This window comes from Stegodyphus dumicola, chromosome 4 (genome assembly GCF_044657685.1).
Source record: "Stegodyphus dumicola isolate Sdum_Otavi_A_Nest chromosome 4, ASM4465768v1".
In the NCBI taxonomy this organism is placed as follows: Eukaryota; Metazoa; Arthropoda; class Arachnida; order Araneae; family Eresidae; genus Stegodyphus; species Stegodyphus dumicola.
The window spans coordinates 20,121,967-20,145,662 of record NC_140771.1 but is presented as its reverse complement, the minus strand read 5'-3'; the positions used below and the strand labels follow the sequence as shown (position 1 = coordinate 20,145,662).

Below are 23,696 nucleotides of genomic sequence, written 5' to 3'. Positions count from 1 at the left end.
TATAATTTTATTAATAACCTTCAGACCAGTATTATCTTAAGAGTTACTTCGCGAATACATAATTCCTTTGAATGTCTTTCAACAAAGATAGAAGTTTTCAGTTGCTTTGCTGTTATTAAATATTTTATTTTAGCAATACCAAATACTAAATAAAATGACCCTTTGAGATAATATGGAATTTCAGTTACAGTAATAATTAAAATTTATGTATGAAATTTTGTAATTTTGAGCTCCCGCCGTAGGATTAATAAATTACAAAATAAAATATTAATGCACTAGTATTGTTAAAAATTTGATTTTAAATAATGTAGGTGATTTACGTACATTTTCAACAATTAATAATATTAAAAATACGTAGTAAAATCCACACCATTTAAATTAGTGCAGCTTTAAATATAGTATGATGTCATGCCAGTTTGAATATTTGAAACATTTCCAGTGTTTGCTGCATTTATGACATGTTTCTTATAACTCTGAAGAAAATTATAAGTGTAAATGGTTTACACACAAAAAAAAAAGGTATTATTAGATACACGCACTAAATTAAAATAGCAGCTGAAATCCCTTTTAAATAAACATGAAAAACAGAGTTACCAGTTAAAAATCAATAAATTATTATCCTCATAGCATTACTTTTTATGTTAATTTTAATTGATTATTAGAAAAATCATTAACTCGTTCCTTTCTCCAATTCATTATTTATTTACAGCTGCTGAAGCATATTATTTATATGAATATTCAGGTAAGTACAAATGGGAAATACTTTGATATATTTATGTACTACGTTAATCTCTTTCTCTCTCTGTAGATATATATATTCTCTTTAAATTGAAAATAAGTATGTTAACATAGAGAAATGATATTTATTCTGAACTTATAATTTTTTCCAGTTTCTAATAAAAGTACTAACTATTCTATATTCTAATCTATGGTTTAAAATTAATTTTTATCAACAAACAAAATTATTTGCTATCTAGAGCGAAGAAAAGTAACTAATTTTGCCGCTACTTCCAACACAGCCAATCCTCTTCCTCCGCGAGATCGCGCCGCTCTCTAGATGTCTGAGCCAATCAAATGAGAGAACAAACCACTTTTGAAACGCAAAATAAAGATCCGAAGCTCTCTTGCTTTGGGGAAAGGAGTTATTTCCGATTCTGGGGAGCTTCTGAACTCACGCTTCGATTCTCTGTTTCAACACACGTGGGCGTTTCTTGTTTCATCACAATTCTACCCGGTCGTGCGGTGAAACTCACCTAGAATTTGAAGTGAAGGATAGGAAGATAATTTTAAACTGCTCTTAGATAAATCTTTGAATGTGTGAATTGAAAAAATAACGTGCACTATACTAAAAGAAACTTTAGGTAACCAGTTTAAGGGAGCATATATGCTGTATGGTTTTATTATGAACAGCAAAAATATTTTGAAATCCGGAATGCCACATGTCTACTTTGACCGGAATGATTAAACAAACATTTAGATAGATGCAAACTTTTAGTACAGTGACATGAGAAGATTGCGAAATTTCGTCAAGTATGTATTTTCATATTTACCAATTTAGCATAATTTAAAACTGACATGTATTATAATTTTCATTTCTAGTCTTTTATTATATTTGATTATTCTAATCCTGTTATGCTAATATTTATTTTTATTTGAATATATTATCTTTATCGAGCATATAGTTAAATGATAATTTTTTTATAAAACTGTTTTTACTGTTTTCTTTATACAATTGAATTTCCTAAGAAATTAATTCGCATTAATTTGATCAAAACAGGTGTTATGATGATGTTTTTCTATCATATCATTTGCGAAAAACAAAATTAATTAAAAGATTCATTAGCAATTTAATTGCGTTTTCAAATAATTTACTTTCAAGCATTTTTAGATCATTGTATATTTACAATAACCAATAAATTGTGAGGACTTTATTTATTATTTTTTAAATATATTATATATATTATAAAATAATAAATATTAAAGGAAAAGATCTTCCCGGTATTGGGTTTTCTTTGAAGATTTCATTTCCGATGTTCATGCACTTTTAAATGTATATCTGAATTACACCTATTATCTGTATTATACAAAATATCTTATAACATGCTTATAAATATCTGTTCTAAAAAGCATAATTTATTATTACTTCTTGCATGGTTATGCTTATTGATTTTATCTTTCATAATTTTTAAATGAAACGAATAAATCATTATGTGTATTTATGTATAATGTAAGAAATTATCTTCGCAATGAACCCAAAGACAAAATCGAATTCAATTAGAAAACATTATCTTAAAATAAAAGTTTTGAATAAAATATTCGCTCACGCGTCAAAATTACGCTACCAGCGTATTACAGACTCTAGAAACTAATAAATATATTCTAAAGTATATGTTGTTTCTGAAAATAAGTTTCGATCTTAATATAGTACTTATGTAAATAATAAACATTTTTTAAATAATCCTACTTATTATATGCACATAATCTGCAAGATGTTTTGTTGTCACTTCTAAGAAACAAAACTAACAATAATTATTAGTGGCCAAAGGGCAATAAATAAAATTAAATGCAAGTAAGTATAATATATTGAATACTTACTTGCATTTAATACTTTGTATATTTCAATATACAAAGTAGTATATTATATTGAAATCAGTTATATTATAATAACAAAGTAATTGCTAAAGGTATGAAACTATAGGCTGCTAAGCTTCAAACACTGAAGAGAAGAATATTAATATTACAATGTGGCAAAAATTTTGAAGTGTATTAAATTGTAATTGATCATTTGCATTTAGTGTTTTCTTTGTTATACTTCATTGCCTAACGCTTAATTGGTTTATACTTTCGGTGCTTTATTTGTCTATTTTTCTTTCTGTATCTGCATTTTATTTATAACGCCTCATACACATAACTTTACATGAGGTTGCTCCTCTAACAGATTTTATATATTTTGTTCTTCATTTTCTGATTTCTGCATCCTAAGAGTCTTTAAAAATAACGCTTTTACAACGATAACAGGAATTGCTTGGCAAAATATCTGCGTTTATTTTGCCATCGTTTGTTAATTTTTTTTTTTATATTTTAGTATATAAATCCAGAATTATATACAGCAAAATTCATATAATAAAATATGAATGATATAATATTACTATATGAATTTTACTATATATTAATAATATTATTATTACTGTACAGTAAAATTCATATTCATATAACAAAATAATATATTATTCATATGTAATATTACTATATTAATTATTACTATATAAATTTTACTTTAATAATATTATTATTACTGTAGAGTAAAATTCGTATTAATATAGTAATAATATTATATTATTCATATAGTAAAACTCAAGTATCTATCTATCTATATATATATATATACTTAAAATAAGTGATAACTAAGTGAACAAAAACAATATTTAGGCAATTTTTTGAGTCTGTTGATTCGACTACTATATTACGTGGTTTACGGTAACATAAATTTGAAGAAGTCCAGACACGTAAGAAACGAAAATTAATCAATTAAAATAATAGTCTTTCTTTGCTCAACATTCATGTAAATTTGATAAAAATAAGCAAAAAAGGGGAACGCAATTCCTTTCTTACATTTTTATAAATGCGAAGTAAATAAATTCGTTTCTTTTTTTATTATTTAGATTATATCATTAAGAAAATTTATGTATTTGGCAAATTTCAACTTCAGATTGATTCTGATCGTAGAAAACATTCATCCAATATCAATTTAATTTTGTTTAAGTTTATTTGTCTAAAGGGGAATTGCCCAGAAGGACTATTAATTTCGTTTTGGCATTTTGTGTCGATTCACGATAAGCGTTGTTTCACTTTTCAAATTGTTGCCACCAAATACTATCGTCCTGTCTTATATTTAAAGAAATCAAATGATGAAGAATCTGCATGAATGTATGTATGTTTATCGCATTGGGATAAGAAAACGGTACCTAGAGCCTTCAAAATTTGAATAACGTAATCTTCCATAGAATATGGGCATGTGGAAGCACTAATTTGAATTTGAAATTTACTTTATTATCGATTTCATATTTTGTAACACTTCAACGAATTTTTGATTAACAAACTAAAAGATTGAAAAGCGAGCAATTGCACACTCTATGGGGGGAAGGAAACATTTTTATCTCCCGCTCGCGGAACTGTGTATCGAAAATTCTAAATGTATGCTCATTTTCAAATTATTTAGCGATATTGCTGTTAAGCTGAATTTCATGGTTTGAGACGTAGAACATGATATTTAACAAATACAGGTAAAACACACAAAACATTAAAAAAACCGCCTCTTTAGACGTAATTTAAAATCTGATACCTTTCAGATTTATTTTGAATTTTGACACTATTTTCTTTTTTATATGAAGAATACAAATGACTTAGCAACCAAACGAAAAACATGTCATTTTAGTAACGATATATTGTGAAGTATAAAATAAACACTACTTTAAAAAAATGTACTTTCTTCGCAGAATCTCTGAATTTTGAGTTATGTTTCCCATCAAGCCGTAAATTTTAGGAAATCAGTTATTTTGCCTCAATTCTTTTTCTTTATTCCACACTTTGGTTTTTTCAAACTCGCAAAGTGAAGAAAGACAGCTCGCTGTTGGAGCTGTTTCCCACTTTCCATTGCTGTCACTCATAGCAAATATCCCTTCAGATGCAGAGCTTATGCTTTTCTCTTTCTTATTTTTAGAAAGAAACTGGTGATCTCACGGTCAATAAAAATCCATTTGTTGAAACTTAGAGTTTTGATTCTATACAAAGCATCCGATACAGGGTACAGAGCACGTAGAAAATATATGTGCATATAAAGGACTAGTACAAATCATTTGATATTTTTATATTATTCTGAATCACAGTAATGGAGAATTTATCCTTTTACGGATTCAAATTTGAAGATAAATGTGGCGAAAGTTTTGTAATAAATGGATATGTTTAGGGCATTTATATTTTCAATTATCTTTCATTTATGTCTTCTAAACATATCAGGCGTTGAAAATAGCATGTAATTAGGTGATTTCCCTTTGTTTAAAATACTGATTGAATTAAATTCGTATTTAAAAAAAGAAACGGTGACAGTTATTGAATCATCATGGAATATGATGAACAATCGGTTCACTAAGCACACGCATTAGTGTACAAAATTAGCAGAGCATATGTATAGAGTACCCAAACATTTTCAGTAATCATAAAATCGTGTATATTAACATGAAATTAACATCAGAAAATCGTGTTTATTAATTGTATTTTCTATTTATTAGCATCAATAGAAATTAACCTTGCATATAAATGTAACCTCATCTGTCTAAACATTCTTTCGTGTAAACTGTGCAATTTTTGACACATTTTGTAAAGTATCACTTAAAAAGCATTTTATCGTTTTAGTCGAGATTAGTTTCAGCAACAACATGGATTATAATTCGAATATAATATTCCTAATGAGAGCTTCAAAGTGCTATGAACGCATGATTTTTGAATTCCTATCTCATTACCTGCTTGCTGAGAGATTTCTGGCAATGCATTTCAATCAAATGTTCTTGCTTCGTTGGGCGTGTGATATCTAAGATATTCTAGAACAATGGTCTGAACTTGCCGCCCGCGGGCCCCGAAACGAATTTATGAGACCTGAGAATACATTGTAATAATGTAAGTGTTGTAAATATGGCGTTTATAGTTTTAGAGAGATAAACATATGGAAGCTGCTGTTGAAGGGTTAAATAAAATAATGTATAAAATGAATGAATTGGAGTTTTGTCTTTGTCACTGGATACATGTATGTCAGGCCACATGTCTAAAATAAAATGGTATAATATCCTATGTCCGTGTAATCAGTAAATTTAATTCCCTAGCCGACAGATAATGGTGCATAAGTATTCTGAAATTTTTGGTTTTTCGGTTGAGGTTAAAAGAGAAATTCAAATAAATGGAAGTTATTTAGAGGTTGATTTAACATACTGGAATAAATGTCTGCCTAAAATTTAATACTTGCGTTTGAAATACAAAGTATAAGCAGTAAAAATATCTTGCAGGTACCAACTTTTAGACTTCAAATAAGAAATGAATGTAAATTTGAATTTCACCCTTTGAGTAATTATTATTATTTTTTACGTATGTTTTGATAAGTATTCAGTTAGTGAAACTTAAATTTTATTTATTAATTAATTTTTTTCTTGTTATGTTAGCAATATTTTACAATTTTGTTGAAAAGCATGCTCTTGCTCCTCAGTACCTGTCAGGTCGAGCATGTGATTCGCGGTAATTTGAGTTTGAGACCACTGTTCTAGAACATTTATATGAACATACTAAGCAACTTCATCTGCTCCTAAACTTGCCACTAATTTGAGTGATCTAAAGTCACACACGTGGATCTGTTTGAAACCCTTTTCTAAACTGGTTACTGAAAGTTCCCATATATTCAGATATATTTTAGGTTGCATGTTCTTTGTAATTCAACTCTCTCATCATTTCAATCTATTAAACAAAAAATCTCATTTGTACACCACACGACTTCCTTGTACGGAATATTAAATTATTATACACCTTTTTTCTTGCATTTCGTTTAAACTTATTGGATTGAATTAAATCTACTTCGCCGACAGCGCATAAAACACAATAGAATAAATGCATTCTTTAAAATTCACTCGATTTGTTTACCACAGCGACACTCTAGCGCTAGGTTCACTTAACAGTATTATATTTTGTTCATATTATAACTCAGAATGCACAAAATTTACGTTATTTAAAGAATAATCTAATCGTTGCCACATGTTCTATTCAAATACTATAATAAAGCTAGACCAATGTATAAAAGAATTTAAGCAAACAAAACAAAAAGAAACAGTTTTTCACAGACGATTGAGTATTTCTCATTCATTTAATTCAGTTCTCACTTCGCGACAAGGCAAAAATACATAAAAACTCAAAATATCTGTATTAAAAATTACGAAGTAAATCTTAAACACTTATTTCCTCAAAAAAATTCCAGAAAGGATTAAGCACGATTTAATTCGCAGTAATAAATGAAGTCGTTATCTTCGTTGTTGCGAAGCTAAGATTCTCTAGATTGGCAACAAATCCGCTAGCCAGCTGTTTCAAATGTAAACAACAATGGCCGCCATCAAAAAAATATAAGGCTTGGCGGCACTTAAACAACTTTTAAATTGTTGATAATTCTAAAAATATTGCATACAGATTTACTAAAGGCATAAAAACCTTAGCCAGAAGATAAAAACAACATAACTCAAACATTTTTAACGCGAAAAATGTACAATTTACAAACATATAAGAGTAAAGAAACTGAGATCACTGAGCCGGGTAACAGAGTGGATATATATATAAATATATTTTTATACGTTTGGCGAGGCCGATTGCAACCAAAATACGAAGTGCACATCTACATGTTATAGTAGTCTTATATACAAAATTTCAACGTTCTGAGGCTACTCGTTTTTGAGTTATGCGAGATACGTACGTTCGTACAGACGCCACGAAAAATTCTCTTCAGAATTCATTTTAAAGCAGTTTAATAATTTTTTGGGAGGTACAGAGTCTTTTATTCTGTCCTTACGTATAGATATCAGGTAAATACATCCTTAAATTGCATTCGAAAGCGGTCAAAATGGATATTTTCGTTGAAATATGCTATCTGAATCTTTTCACGATTACAATACTTCCTTTTTACATCGTACAAGGAAGTAAAAAGTATGTGACTTTATCAACTGTTAAAGGGTGCATACATTTTTGGGGAAACCATTCCAGCAATAAATGTGTTTTAATGAATGAAAAACCGGCCCTGGTCGGCATCGTGGTTACCATTGCTGGCTGCCCTATCACTGGGCTCTTTTCACGTCGTAGAGAAGGCTTGGATCTTTTTTAGTTTAGAGTGTCTTCGGGGCTTTCGGAGGATTTAAAATAGGATAGCGTGAGGTGTGATGGAAGGAGAAGAGGGATAGAAAACCCTTAGATTCGTTTTGAAGGAAATTCCGCTTCAAAATTTGATCAGAATTGGTCCAAACCATACGCTCAGCTGTAAAATACTCAAGGCCAGTGCTAACGTTAGACCTAAACATCTTGCCACGTTCCTGGCTGCGATAAAATCGGAGTATTTTATCTGATGCTAGTGTCAAAAAAGTTATAGAAGTCACAACAATAAGTGTAAAAGAGACAAACAGATGCTCTATAAGTAGAGATAATTAAAAAGGAAAGGCAAATTAAAGGAATAAACCAAACAATTTTTAAAACTTCATATAGATATCGCTATCAAAAGAGGTTTTATTATTACTAATTAAAATAGTTATTTTGGGGTTATTTCTATCCTGCTTTATGAAATATTTCTTTCCTTTCCTTTGCATCTTAGTCATTTTTACTCCATGTTCTTCTTTTGGTATTAAAGAGATATAATCTATAACTTAACTTTGTAACGCATACTTCCATTAATTTATGCATTATTAAATTCAAAGTGGCATTTATCTATAATTTAATATAAATGCTTATAAGTTATCTTATTGTTTAATGCATAAAACTTTCTCTTTCCCCATTTAAAAACCCTAAAGGCTATACTTTCATTATTTGTTATACTATGGCATTAAATGCCCATTTAAGAATGCGTAGTTACGTAATTCTGAGGAATTTGTTTAGATTTTTTTCTAGTCGAATACAGACTTCTTTTAAGAAAAGCATTATATTGCAATAATGGAACCAGATGGAAAGATTTGTAGGAACTGCTGATAGAAATAAAATGTAAACTAAAGGAACTATATCTGTCTTGCTCCTCATTTCCTAATAGTAACGTGTGACATTTAATGCTCTAAATTTAATGTATGAACTCCTTTCCTTAAAAGCAGGAGCGCTTCTGTATTATGCCTCTTAAATAGTTTCTTTGTTCGAATAGAAATAAAGTGCTTATACATACGCATGATATGCCCAAACTTATTTTTGTGTGTTTGTGTACTTTTAATAACTACAGGACTTGAAAATCGTATAATTTCTGATCTCGCAAATTGTTAGTGATTCGATACTTTGCAAATGAATGGATGTTAATTCGGTATTGATAATAAAGCTTTAATGAAACTCATTGCAATAATATTCAAAATCACATAATATAATATTATTCAAATAAAATAAAGTTAAAAATTAGAATAAAAATTTAAATTAAAAATTATAATGAAATTAGCAAAAGGTGAGAGCATTTAGAACATCGAAATTGCATGATATTCTTTGACGGCAGAGGCAAAACAGAAAGGATTTTATTGGCTTCTTGATCACTTTTTGAGTAATTCTTATATTTCTTCCCATGTAGTAATATCCTGGCTACTAAACATTAAACGCTAGATTCAGAAACATGAAACCTTTACTTAACGTGATACAACTCTCAATTTAAAATAAATGTGTTTAATTTACCCTGTATGTTTTTCGTACGATTAATCGACATCCAATTCACCGTTAGAAACTGTCGATGTCGCTTTGTTTTCATGATAATGTAAAAAGAAAGGATTCATGTGTTTTAAAACACTAAAATTAATAGCAGATACATTGTGAGTCACTGGTAAATAATTTCATATACTTAGTTATAATATCAAAAAATACTGAAAGGGCTTGACTCTTTACTGCAATTAAATTATTTTTCTTCTTCAACCAGGTTAACTGTTATCACTTTACCCTGATAGAAAAGTAACAGTTATCACATATATTATGCTAAGTTGAAATGTAGCGTATCAAAGTATTGTTATTTGAATACTATAGAAGCCGTTTGGTAGTTCATTCTTCACGTCACTGTGTGGGACATACATCTAGAATCAACTCGAGTGAGAAATGGTTGAAAATTAGTTGAGTACGTGTTTTAATGTCCTTTTAGGGTATATAATTTATATATTTTCGTTTAATATTTGAAAACAAAAATGCATTTATTTTCAAATTTTTATTAATGCGTTTTATTTGCAGCAATGTACTTGAGAATTGCTATCGAGAATTGTAACTAACTATGGAAATATCGAAAACCATTAGTATACATGGAAACATATAATGCTAAAATATGTTTTTGAGTTTTAACATTGAATATCTGAAGTTCAAAAAATAAATATAGTGTTATTATTACAAAATACCATTCATCGTATTTTGAATTCCTCCAGGTTTCGAGTTACGGATACATGGCATTTGTTAGTCACATAAAGAACAAAAAATATCTCAAAATTTGAAACTCGTACTTGCAAACACTGTTGTGACAGAGATATAATTTTCATATTTTTAAAATGACATGTTACTACAGAAATTATTTTATATTTTAGAATTATGCAAACTCCAATTACTCGAGCTCTCCTACTATCCGAATCGCTTTCAGAGTTTAAGAAAAAAATTAAGACGGAAACGTAGTGTTGCACAATCAACGATTTCAGACATTAAAAGTTGCAAACCTACACTTTTAAACTTCGTGTCACTGTTTGAAAACTAGGCTGGGAGTTCTTCGAGAAAATCAATGCAGCAATAACCGAAAATTTAGAAGATGCCGTTTTCAAGTGGTTTTTGCAGCAAAATTCTGTGGGAAACTCGATTTCGGGTCCGTATTTGTGAAAAAGCTAAGGTTATAGCTCGGAAGCTTGGCACATACTGCAGAACGAACATACTCCAGTTATCCGAATCATTTGGAACCAGATCCTATTCGGATAATCAAAAATTCGGATAATTGGATTTTTCCTGAAGAAAGGCTCCAGTGACCGTCAAACAGCTTACTTTGACAGAGATGTTCACCAAGCAATGACTCTCAGCACTTGTAAATACTGTACAGTACGCTGCATAACACGTACGTAAAAGTGTTGCCTTTTCATTTTAATTAATTAATTAAAGCCTCTTTTTCTTTAAAAATAGTTTTTTCTCCTATTTTCAATATACCGTACATATAGTAATTAATTAAAGTGTATGTAGATCCTTTCTTCAGGAAAAATCCAATTATCCGAATAAGGTCCGGTTCCAAATGATTCGGATAACTGGAGTTTTACTGTATGTGCTCGTTTTAAAGTAATGAAACCAGCGTTTAGCATGGCAGAGAGTCAACAAATGTTTTACTATAGCTGCCGGATTGTAAATATTAATTCTGTGAAGCCTTCACTGACATTTATTCCAGAAACAGACGAAACTGAATTATACTGAGATCTGTGCAATATGAGTAACTTTTGTTTTACATTGTTTGCGCACAGTTATTTTTATCTTGCAACGTTTTTAGATAAGTTCCTTATTATCTAGCAAATTACCCTGATCGGGCAAAGTTCTTCCTTTTTACTAAGCATGTGGATATGACTCTAGAGAACAAGATTAAATGATGCATCACAAAGCATTGCTCTTTCAGTAGCGAAATACATCAGCCGCTTGCGCGTCACCAATATGATCATTTTCTAACTTCGATATATCTCTTATTTATATACTGTATTTATCAAAGTCTAATACGAAATTTTCAAAGTTGTAAAATGTTAACTTAGAAAATCTATTGGAAAAATATCGATTAATTAATAATGTTTTATGGGTATCGAATAATTAATAATGTGTAAGAGCATCGATTATTTAATAATGTATCATCAGCTGTAGTAAATTAATTGCAACTCGTATCACATTCCGGTTTCTTTTCTACTTATTACAATAAAACTGCGTATGTGTATAATGAAAACACATTCCTATATTGCTCTATTAATTTAATACACTTATCTAATGACTTAATTAATCATATAGTAATATCCTTAAAAAGTCTGCTTTGGAATTTAATTTGCATGTTAAATTTTAGTCCGCACCGTCAAATCTTATAAACCAATAATGACAGTTTTATTATAAGTTTATATATTTCTGTTTTGCAAATCGATTATTGAGGTATGAAGGTCACAGTGAACAAAAAATACTGTATTTGCAGTTTAAGAAAGAATTTGTAGAAGTTCAACATATTTTAACAATAAAACTGTGTCTAAAAATATTTTCTCTTATCTTAAAGTTACTCTGGGATAAAAGAAAGCCACCTGTCAGTACGGTTTAGAGATAACGTCAAAGACTTGAAAGATCCCAAGAGGCATAATACTTCCAAACTAAAAATTAGTATTTGTTTCAGCTCAGTGGACTGCACCTCATTATTTTTAGCTTTTAAATTTATAGAAGGATCTCATTTTCATCAGCTTTAAAAAACTGTTCCTGCCTGACAACAGTTTCGAATGAGAAATATAGTCTGGATATTTTAGATTAGTAACAGCTGGTTTGTGTAAAATGATATAAATATACCCAAAATTTGACTTTGATTTCTGTAAATTATTTATCTTCAAAATGTACTTTCAACTATGAGTTTCTAAAAGTTTCCCTTAAAAATTTTCCCTTAAAGAAATCTGGCATTGAAACGGTTCTGTAAATATAAAATCTAGTAATGATGTAGTATGCGATTTATCGCTTTTAGTGCTTTATTTATTTCTCAGATTGTGACTCGAAAATATTCCTTTTAATTAATATGAATAAAAAAAAAAAATACTGAAAGACTTTCAGATTTTATGCCCAATAAAATATAACTAAATAAACGTTTCAATATTAATTTAGAAATCAAACAACAAAAATCAACGTTATATTTTCAAAATTTCACAGAACTAGTTTCGATGGCTTTACCGAACCAAAAGCGCAATTCTTCCATCAATAAAATTCCGAGTTCCATACTCAAGGACCCCATTCCGGATATGAATTCCTGGGGTATTTACAAGATTCCTTACCAGTGTGGTTTAAGTTACATTGGACAAACTAAGAGAGCCTTAAAACTGCGTGTTAAGGAACATGAGGCATATGTTAGAAAAAAGGAAACACGGAAATCTTCTGTTGACCAACATTTTGTTGGTCCGAAAATCACACTTTCAATTTTTCTGCTGCCAAAATTATTCAAAAAGCATCTTCCATTGGTGAATTAGATTTTCCAGAGGCGTTTCACATACCAAAAATTCTTTCTGTTTTAGTTAACGACCCTAATTCCAATACATCTTTGCCTTCAGCCTTTAAGGAAAAGATGTTTTATTCTCGTTTCATCAACAGATGGCGCCAGTAGCTTAACTCTTGACCAGTCTTTCTTTCTTGTCTTATCTAATCACTATATCTTATCTCGTTCATTTCCACTTTTGCAGCTGAGGTTGATGGTTTGGTAAAACCATCGAAGCTATTCCTGTGAAAATTTGAAAATATAACGATGATTTTTGTTGTTTGACTTCTAAATGAATACTTGTTTGGCGTGTTATTTTATCTTAATTAAATTTTGCAATAATTAAATTCGTTTAATCTGTGATAACTGCATAAAAATTAGATTTTAGATATAATAAGAGAAAACTTCTATATATAATACTACGGCTGCTTAAATAAAATTTTCGTAATTCTTTTGGGAACCTGATTAATTGGAACAGCATACCTAGAACTAATATTTCAGGAAACCAATATTTTAATTACGCTTTACGAATGTTCCATATGCATGACACAATAATATGAATTTATAAACAGTAGGTAATTTTGTAAGGGATTTCGTGAGTAATTTCAATCGTTTTGTCAGAGCTCTTGTTAGAAAAGCTTTGAAAAATTAAATCAAGTTAATAATAATCTATTATATTTCACCAAGAGTAGAAATTTGGATTAGATTGCCCAAATTACGAAACGAATTCAATATATCATTTCGAACTCCATGGTCAAAAAACTATGAATAAATCTTTTCAAAAATATTTTAGGGAAAATCTTTTCAATTTTGAATAATTTTTTAAATCTCTTCTGCTTTTTAATGTAATTTAGTTTTGCTGTGATTATTATTTATATTTCATTGCAGTACGATATTAGAAACGCTGAATATCGTACTTCTTCCTCTTGCTTGGATAGACGTATACTTCAGTTTGAGTAGTCCCCATAAATAAAATATTGGAATACCTTTCAATAGTACCCTTTAATACTGGAAGCTGATAGAGACAGCATGCCAATCTTAAAATGAATAAGTAAGATGACAGAGTCTTAAAATGAACAAGCACAATAGGAATTTCATATTGTCTATCAGATACAAAATATCCTAATTAAATTAAAGTTAAAAATATAGTGTAGATGCTTCAGTATAGAGAGGTTAAAGTCCTTAACAAAACAGAATAAATGATGTGTAAAAGCATAATTATATTGCTTGATACTGTTGTATAGTATGTATGTAATATTTTAATAATAACGCAAAACACAATGTGAAATTGAAAACATATAGTATAAAATTGCTGAGAATTATTACAAAAATGTCAAAATAGAAAAGCAAACAGTAAGCACAGACATATAGACTATATAGGGTAATTCAGAATTCATCATCAATATTTGGTGGGTAGGTAGGGGATAGGAAAAGAAGATTTCACATAAAAAAGAATGGGAGCAGACGAACGGATGGTGGTGTAGAGGGCGCTGTGTGTACACAACTTCCATTCATAAGCACACTTGTTGGGCGTTTCGACTAGGTGACTTTGCAGAAGTAACATGAACCGGTATACGTGGAATGAACTTTCAGATATGCATGCAAATGTCAGGCATATTCCAGAAGGTCCGGTTGTTCATGGAACGCCGTTGTGAGTCATGCATTCTAGAACATGGTCAGCAGTTCGAGCACCTCTTATAAGTCTGTAAAACCAATGCAAAGAAATGTTACATGTAAGATAATGTGTTCTTTCCATCATTGAACTGAGGTCATTTTGCCCTACTACATGGCATATGCGCCCGTGCATTCCTATGTGAAATCTCCTTTTCCTATTCGCTACCTCCCCACCAAATATTGATGATGAATTCTGAATCACCCTGTTTACACATCGTTACTGTCTTACCTCAGAAGTGTATCGGAGCACATGGCTTATATAGAAATAAATGTTCATTTCGATAATTTCAAATCTGTAGTTGTCTCCGAAGTTCACAGTCTTGCATTGCCTTTGAAAAGAATGTTTCTTTCATGTTTGAAAAGAACGTTTTATCTTGTTGATATGCTCCTTATTAAAATTATTGAAACTAAAAGGGAAAATTCTAAATTAATTCAATTATATAGAATTATTGAAAATAAAAAGGAACTTTTAAAAAAAAGTATGCAAAGCAACACTATGTAGGTAAAACTTGCTCCTGTGTGTTACCTAATGTTAAAGTCGTTAAACACAACTGCTTTGGTCCGGGGTTCGAATCCCAGCAAACAGGCTGGCTGCATGGGTGTTTTCATGTTTCTCCCCATGTGTAACGTGCATACCAGCGATTTTCTCTTAAAACGTCTTCCACAAAGTCATCCCTCCTCTTGGCCAGATAGCCCTCGAGGGATTTGTCATTATTAAATAAATCAAACCAAAGCAAACCTAACGTATGAAAAGATTGGATGTTTCTTTAAGGAATCATTTAAGCCGGTAAAGCGTATCTAATGACGGTCTTTATAAGGATGGTGTAAATATAGCATTTGGTTTTGAGGAAAATCCCGTAGGGTTTACTAAAGTATCTGTCTAAATTACATTATATTGAATTTTTCCGACAATATTAGATTTTTTATTTATTTATTTATTTATTTTAATGAAGGCAATATTATCAAAACTATATGTAAATATTAACCTTAAATCCCTCAAGAAAATCTTCTTGAAATGAGGAAATGGAAGGAAGTAAAAGAATAGCATTGGGAATCGATTGAATTATTTTCAATCACCTGGTACCTTCAATTCATCATACGAAATATGTCAGTATATTGTTTAGCAATAATGGGAATTATTATGATTCTCAACAGTGCTTTAATACTTCTAAACGATAACCACTGTTAAAATATGTTTCGTTTCAACAATGACTTTCTTTCAAAAGTTCCGCATTTATTTACAACATCGTAGCTATTTACATTTCTTAATATCTGCGAGGTAAGTATGAAAAAAACAAATTCTGCTGTCAACAAATTTGCCGTACGTGAACCAGACAGAGGCTATAAATCTGTAGATGGCCATTGAACAACACTAAGGAATATGGGCACAGCTTCAGTATAGCCCACCTAGAATTTTAACCAAATAATATCGATATCGCCAAGAGCGGCGATAAATGATATGATTATTCAATTTCAATACAAATTACCGAGATATCCATTTACCCATACTTAAATGCACGTGCCAATGTATTCTTACTTTTCCGGCACATCTTCTCTTAAAATTTATCTCCCGCTGCATTGCACGAGGAAATACAACATTTTGTAATTAGAATTGTACTAAAATTAACTATCTACATAAAATTCGTAACACTATTTTCGGCGATTGTTTAACGCTCAAATATTGTGGAGAGTACTGTTTTGGAGATCAGATTTTTGCATTTGGTTATGGATTGCTCTAAACCTGCTGTTAGTGATGTTGTAATTAAGTATCGAGAGATTTTAAAGGAAAATTTAAGGTGGGAGTTTTCAGACAAGCGTAAAAGTTTGGGAAAGCCAGGCATTCCAAACAGATATTTTACGTGTGAATTAACAAGAGTGTATGAAATTTTTAGAGGATTTTTAATGTATTGTGGATTATTGAAGGATAAAACTTGTGAAAAATGTAATGCAAAGTAATCTTGCATTTGGGAAAGCCAAGCAAAGGTGAGATTTTTCGGCATTGTTTTTAAAATTACATCCCTTTAACCTTAATCATTTTCATTAATCATTCCTTAATATTTCTTTCTTTTAAAATCGCGTATAATAGTCGTAAATTTATTTCTATTATCCGCAATTTCTGGTGAAATCAAGATGGCAGCCATTTTTGAAACGCGGAGTTTCGTCGAATATCTGGATGGCAACCATTTTTCAAAACAACATATTTCCTGTGCTTTGGCGCCAAAACAAATTCGCCAAACTTTAAAGGTGGGCTATATTGAAGCTGTTTCGAAATACGCATCGTGATAATAAGGAAATATATTTTAATTAATAAACATTATGTTTAGTTAACGGGCAATTTCGATCAATATGTATTTTCAGTAAAATTTAGTTTTTAGCTTCAAATGCAAATCTGATGACGTAAGAAGTAATTTGACTAGAATTACGAAATATTTGATATTTTTCAAGCTTTTTAATTTTCCAGTGTTGACATCAGAACAAGTGTTTCGATCTGCGTGAGTTATTTAGTCTTAAAACTAATATTTCCGCTTTACTGCATTACCAGGATGCCTGTGGATGTTTAATTCAAGATCGTCCTATATTTTCAGCTTGATCAATAATTTAATAAAACCACACATAATCACACACACTCAACTTATCAGTTTTGGGATTTTTTTTCCAGTGGCAGATTATGAACAATTACAAATGTAACTCAGTCCATTAATCTATACAAGGCCGGATGTAGTGGTCTCTTTATTATGGAGGCACCTAACAGGTGGGCCACCATCGCCTTTCCTATGAAGGGACGGACAGTTACAACCATGTCTTCTCCGGAATTCAAACCCAGGCCCTTCGGCATCGCAGTCAGCTTCCCTGACCACTATACCTACTGGGCGGCTCCGTTTTGGGATTAATAGTATATATTCTTCTCTGGAGTTTAGGAATTTAGTAAGTCTTAAATGAAATTCGCGATTCCGGTCTCAGTGAATAGAGCTGTACCGGTCAGCTGGTATAGTGGTTAGTGAATCTTCTGCCAGTCGCCGCGAGGAGCACGGGGTTGAATTCCGGATAAGGTATGGCTGCAAGTGTCCGTCCCTTCATAGGAGGCAACGATAACCACCTATAAGGTGCTTTCATAATGGCCACAGTTTCCGACGTAGTAGTGCATGGCTAATGGCTATTAAATAAAGCTCCCGGCCGTTTAAAATTATGAATGGAATTGTTAATGAAGTTCAAATTTTATGTTGATACAGGTTTGAAAATTTAATCCTTAGAAAACAATTCTTTACAGTAAAGTTTTGTTGATACATAGATAAAAAATTTGGACCTTCTTACTCTTTTTCGTTTCATTTGCTCTACCCGCATGAAATTCATTTCATGGTATCATGAAAAGAGATTTGTGAAGCCATTTTGGATATCATTATTGCCGAGGATGATTTTTTTATAATTCACTTTAAATCACAACTGATATTTTTCCTGATTAAAAAATAAAAAATAATTTATTTTCCCATGCAGTATATTGATACTGAAAATTCACTCGAACCAAAAAAAAAAAAATTATATTATTACTTGCAGCTACTCTGCCAGCATTCATCTGGTATTTAAATGTACCGGAAAAAAAAATGCCTGAAGGGAACACCAAACGTTAAATTTAAAAACTGCGCAGAATTTTACTCTGCAGAACAACTTCATTAAAAAAAACACCTCAAATTTAAAATAAAAAAAAGTATTACATATAACAAAATTACAATGAAATGAGCAATATCCCTTAATACAAATATTAATTATCCTAATAAATAAATTAACCAATACCCCGTTGCCTTTTCTCAACAAACGTTCAGTATCCAATAGAAACATTAAATTTAAAAACTGCACTTAATTATCGCCCTCATTTTTTCAAGTGGCAACAGTGCTCATTTTCAAGTCAGCAGTCCAGTATACAATTGAAAGAAAACTAATGCCAAAGCCATCTTTCTAAAAGAATGAAACTATTCAAAATTATGAGATAAAACTGGGAAGGTAAAATGTTTGAAAGAAAATCGCTTCGAGGTGCACTGGAATTTGTCTAGATGCACCTATATACGAAATTTCGTAGCACTGGGTCTATTAACTTACGTGCAGCAAGAACAAAAGACACACAGACTTTTTCTTTTATTATATGTAGAGATTGTCTATAATTGATTATATTTTCGTCATGATCCTATTTTGCTTAAGTTAATTATGCGTAGCTAAAAATACACTTAAGTGCAAAATGATATCTTCCGGTTTTCTTGCAACTCTATTCACAGAAGTAGAAATCACTGTTATTCAAAGATCGTAACACTATGACTGTTCCAAAGCATTCTAAATTTCTTCGCTGTTTCAAAATTTTTCATAATAAATGTTTTAGGGTCATTAGGGTTTTCTTTTTGAAGCAGGAGACGTGAAAAATGTGCAATGCCCTCGCCGGGATTCGAATATGGGCCGCATGAATAGGGCCGACTCCGCTACCATTAAGCCACAAAAGCATGCTGGATGGAAGGACAAATGCCTTCTTTACTTCCCCTTTCAAAGGGCGACAGGGAATTAGGGGACCCTAATCGTCAAGTCCGCTGGCACTGAACCATTTCCCACCACATTTTATTTCTGTCGCCACTGTAGAGTTATTAGGCTATTTTGAAGCATGAGTGCATGAAAAATGAGCAATACCCTTGGCGGGACTCAAACCCGGACCTCTCGAATATGTGCCTAGTGTGCTGCCATTACATCAACAAGGCATGTTGGAAGGAGGGAAAAAATAACTTATAGTGTCTTTGACTAATTTCATTTCCATAAATACATAACATCGTAGTCGCCCAGACTGTATAGTAGTTAGGAGAGCAGTATCGAAGGGATCGGGTTTGAATCCCGGGTAAGACATTGATGTTGTAAATGTATAGTCTCTGTGGGTCATGGCGGCACTCTAAATATGCGGCGAATCTTCTAGTGTCGATTGGTGGATGAGGAGAGGTGGGAGATCCACTGTCCCCACCACCACCGGGATGCTCCCTCAAAATTAGAGGTGGAAAATTAGAAGTCCAACCTCTCATCGGAGTAGGCTCTGACGAACATTGTTCCATGTAATATGGACAATACAACAACAACAACATAACATCGTAATAGTTTTAGAATTAAATTCAGCTTAACACTCTTTCAGATATCAAAGTACGAAGTGAGAATATGCCACCTTCACTTAGCTCTATAACTACGCTGCAGAAGCAGAAAAGAATGCGGGCTTTTTCTTGCGAAGAGAAAGCAAAAACTCTAAAGATAAACTAAATTAGATAACGGAGATTTTATAAGTATTTATTGTTGTGAAGTCTACGTTTATTTTTATCTTTATCTTCATTCTGACGTTTCTGATTTGTAATTAAGCTTTTCATTTAGAACATAAAATGGCTATCATGAATGACGTTTCACGTAACACGTGAAACGTTAAGATGAAAGATATTTTGTTCGATTTTCTTTTAAGAGATAACTGCCTTTAGTTTTTATTATTTATTTTTTAAGCTACGATGAGAAAATAAGAGGAATTCGCCTCAAGGTTTCATACTCAATTTGTGATTAGCCATTTATCGGGAAAACAATAGAAAGAATTAACGAGAAGGTGCTAAACACTAGGTCACGTGTCTTACTTGAAAATTGACTAAAATGTTCTTTCTGTGACCACCTTTCTTCCAAACATTTTCTTAGGCCATTGAATTCCAATAAACTATATTATACTGATCATGATTTCCTGTAAACTATGTTATACTGATTATGCATTCCAATAAAAATGTTATACTGATTATTCATATTAGTGTCACTTATTAAATCTTTTGTAATGCACCGAATTTTTAGTGATGGTTCAGTGTCATTTTTCAAAAGGAAACATGAACTGTTGTACTTTTACACATTTTGAAAACTTAACAGAAAGTTATAATAGCAGCATTTGCATGCATTTATTTTATACTATAAAGTGTGATAAAAAAAAAATTCCGTTCGAAGGCTGTAAGGCTTGATAGCTTCACTGAACATTGACCCCTTGTTAAAAAACGAAAAGGGGAAAAGAATTTGTCCACCTAACAACGCCAACCGCATTACAAAGAGAAAGCAAAAATGTAAGCCAGAAACTGCAAATGAAAGAGGTTGCACAAAAGTAAGATATGTAACTACAGTAAATACTTAAAATCACATTAAGTATGTATGCTTCATTAATATTTTTTAAGACATCATTTTCGAATATTCAGTTACCTTACTGCGGTGAAACTAAACTTATATAATGGATAATTTCATGGTTGCATTTCACTTTAAATTTTGAACTTCAGACCACTATACCATCTTCTTCAGCATGCTTACGACATTGTTAGTTTCAAAGTATTTTTTCTCTCATGTTCTTGCTCGTCTCATTCTCGACTTCGGTAGTTGTAATTTTCTTTTGGCTAAGTCTCCGTTTCTGTGACTGTATCATTTCCATGTGGTTTTATGCAAAATTCAAGTGATGTCTGAGGTCCACCAGCAGCCGAGCGGCAAAGTCGTTGAACACTTGTAGTTCGGTCCGAGGTTCGAATTCTGCGAACGGACTGGCTTCATGGACGTTTTCATGGTTCCCCATGTGTAACTTGTATACGAACCAGTTTCCCTCAGACATTCCTCAACGAAGGCATCCCTTTCCTGAAGAAGATAACCTTCGAGGCTTTGGCTGTAGTCGTATAAACCAAGTCAGATTATCTGATGTCTCAAACGTGGGCATCTGGAGCTGCATAATAATCTATGTGTGTTATAATTAAAAGAAATCTCCTCAACGTTAATTTTTCCTCTGATAAAACCAGGTAAACATACCCATCTGGCAGAAGAATGTTGCCTGTTTCATAAAACTATACAACATATATCTATTCATTTCGTCGTCAGACTGAAATAAATTGCATGCTTATAGAGTCTACAGGGTGATTCTATGATCTTGGGACAAACTTGGAGAATTGTTGAGCAAATTAAAACATGTATTTTTTGGGATAGGAATGCAGGGTCTAAATTGACATGTTAAGACACGAACGCAAAAAATGACACGATAGGAAAAATGAGTTTATGTACAAAATCAACGCATAGCGCTTCTTTGCAGCAATACAGTATTCACAAAAAATGTTCAAAAGTTCGACCACCAACGGTAATACATGCTTGATAACGTCGTAGAAGAGTTCATCAAACATTTTGAAAAATGATAGGCATTACGCGTACGCTTGCAGACGCAATAGATATTCGTGCAACGATGTTCTCCAGCGAATCAACAGGAGTCCCTTAAATGATGCGCTTCATATGCCCCCATTAAAAGAAATCCACGCCGGCTAAATCTGGCCAAAAAGGTGGGCACGCCCGATCCATCGGCCCAGAAATGTCCCAACCAAGTAATTGCAGACGTAATTCACGTGGTTATGGGCTGGTGCGCCATCATACTGGAACCAAATGCGATCACGAACGAGAGCCGGAACATCCAGCAGCAAATCCAGTAGCACCTCTTGCAGAAAAATATAACATAAGCGATTTGTACGTGCAGGTAAGAGGCATGGGCCTATGAGGTAGTCATTAACAATACCCGCCCACACATTCACGCAGAAGCGGGTTTGGAATGCATGTGGACGTGTGTCGTGTGGATTATGAGTTGCCCACACGTGCATATTGTGGCTATTGAAGATTTGCATCCAAGTAATTCTGGACCAAGTTATTCTTCCGCTGATGCAATCGGATGGCAGTTTACCCGGCTCTCTACCGCCCTCTACCTCCCTCATTGCACCCCGCCCACTACCGCCCTCTACCTCCCTCATTGCTCCCCGCCCACTACCGCCCTCTTTGCCAGCCACTCACAGCTGTAGTTCGCATTACTGTTGGTGGTCGTACTTTTGAACATTTCTTGTGAGCATATTTTAGTACGCTCAACCACCCCTCCAACTTTGTCCCATGATCATTGAATCACCCTGCACAAGCAGTCTCTTCGTCCGTCTATGCACTAGTACTTCCTCCCAACTTAAAATCTTGGTGAGTGGGATTGCTGCATGGGAGTTTCAGTGCTCTCCCCCACGCGACTGCAAAGCAGTTTTTCTTAGAATGTCCTTCATAAAGCTAAAATTACGGCTGTCTACCTAAGAGGGAAGTTAGGTAGACAGCCGTAATTTTATTTGCCGTAATCTAATAAAACCAGTTGAATCCAAATCGCAGTCAAGCGTTTAAAAGTCCGGGCTTTGCAACTAGAACGACGCATTCAAAAGGTTTAACTTCCGTTAATTCTGACAATACGGAGAAGAGCAGCGAAATAAAGGTCATCTTTCTAAAAGATAAAGCATCTCTCAACATTTCAAGACATTTTGTCTCTCTTGCACTTCGTAGCTGGAAGACTTGTACCAATTTAAAAGGTACATCGTTTAAAGTCCTTTGTTGACCCAAAAAAAAAAAAAAAAAAACTACAGAAAGGATTATATTGAGCGAACTTTAGTAGAACTAAAAACTAAAATCATTGGCGTAAGAGCCCTAACGGGCCAAGGCCTGCAGTGCCCGAAATCTGCTTTCTTAACCTGGGGACCCGGGGTGCGTAAGCATATGCCCTGAACAAGTGGTCAGCTTGTCGCAGGGCCCCCAGTGTTTAGTCCCCAAGCGAACTTGGTATTCATTTTATCGACCCAAGTGATGGAAATCAAGGGATGAAAGGCTGACTCGACCTTGCCCAGCCCGGGAATCGAACACCGAACCTGTGGTGCTACTGCGCGATGCGCTAGCCTCTGCGCCACCGGGCTTCGCTTAGTAGAACTAGGCATTTAAATAATTATATTATATGCTCGGAAAGTTGCAGAAATATCCCTTACTAATCGCACGTTTTGAATATAACTTCAATATCAATTCTTTCAGGACACAACGCATATCATAGCCTCAAAAGCAGTAGATTGAAGCTTTTTGGCCAAGATTATGCACATTTTCCTATTTGGCCACCCTAATACTGTATAAGGTATTTTTTGCCTCCTTCCAGCATGCAATCGTGGTGTAACGGTAGCACACTCGGTGCGTATTCGAAAGGTCCAGGTTCGAGTCGAGGGGAGGACATTGCTCATTTTTTACG

The 23,696-nt window shown here is 32.6% G+C and overlaps 1 protein-coding gene across 1 annotated transcript in view; it reads left to right on the top strand.

Moving 5' to 3' along the window:
- The first annotated feature begins 1,154 nt into the window (after window positions 1-1,154).
- Window positions 1,155-23,696, top strand: part of LOC118188757 (hemicentin-2-like) — a 425,265-nt gene continuing 402,723 nt past the window's right edge. The window contains exon 1 of the mRNA XM_085814240.1: window positions 1,155-1,530. The gene's annotated coding sequence lies outside the window, so the exon portion shown is untranslated. The remainder of the gene's footprint in view (window positions 1,531-23,696) is intronic.